Source organism: Gavialis gangeticus, unplaced genomic scaffold (assembly GCF_001723915.1).
Source record: "Gavialis gangeticus isolate Ggan-Ray unplaced genomic scaffold, GavGan_comp1, whole genome shotgun sequence".
NCBI classification, from domain to species: Eukaryota; Metazoa; Chordata; order Crocodylia; family Gavialidae; genus Gavialis; species Gavialis gangeticus.
The window spans coordinates 222,346,465-222,347,007 of record NW_017729032.1 but is presented as its reverse complement, the minus strand read 5'-3'; positions in this window follow the sequence as shown (position 1 = coordinate 222,347,007).

Sequence of the window (543 nt, the reverse complement as noted above, 5' to 3'; positions counted from 1 at the left end):
GAGACAGCGGGACGGGGGGAGGAGAGACAGCTGGGGGGAGACAGCGGGACGGGGTGGGTGGGTGAGACACAGAGGCACTGGGGGGAGGCAGGAGAGAGCTGCAAAGAGGGAGGGCAGAGAGTATTTCCTAGAACCGCAGCAAGGCTCAGGAGGTCACCGAGTCAAAGCCCGCCTGCTCCAAGCAGGGCCAGCCCCAGCTAGGTTTGTGTATGGCCCCCCCCACTACCACCGCACACCACCACCACCACCTCAGATTTCTCTTTGAGTCACTTAAAAGTTTGATATTTCCCAACTGGTCGGGAATTGCTGCGCAGGGCTGACCTCACGTCCTGTTATCTTGCCCCCCCCCAACTTGTTTTGAAGCGGATGAGACATTATTTTAAAGCGGGGAGGAGGGGGAGCAGCAAGTTGCCGGGGCCTTTAAGCAATGTTCCTCCCATGCCAGGGATGATTGGCTTTGTGGCATGGGGGAAAAGTTCTGGAGCCTGTGTCTGGATGACTTTGAATGATCACTAGTGACTGCAATCCGGGTGGGGGGGGGGG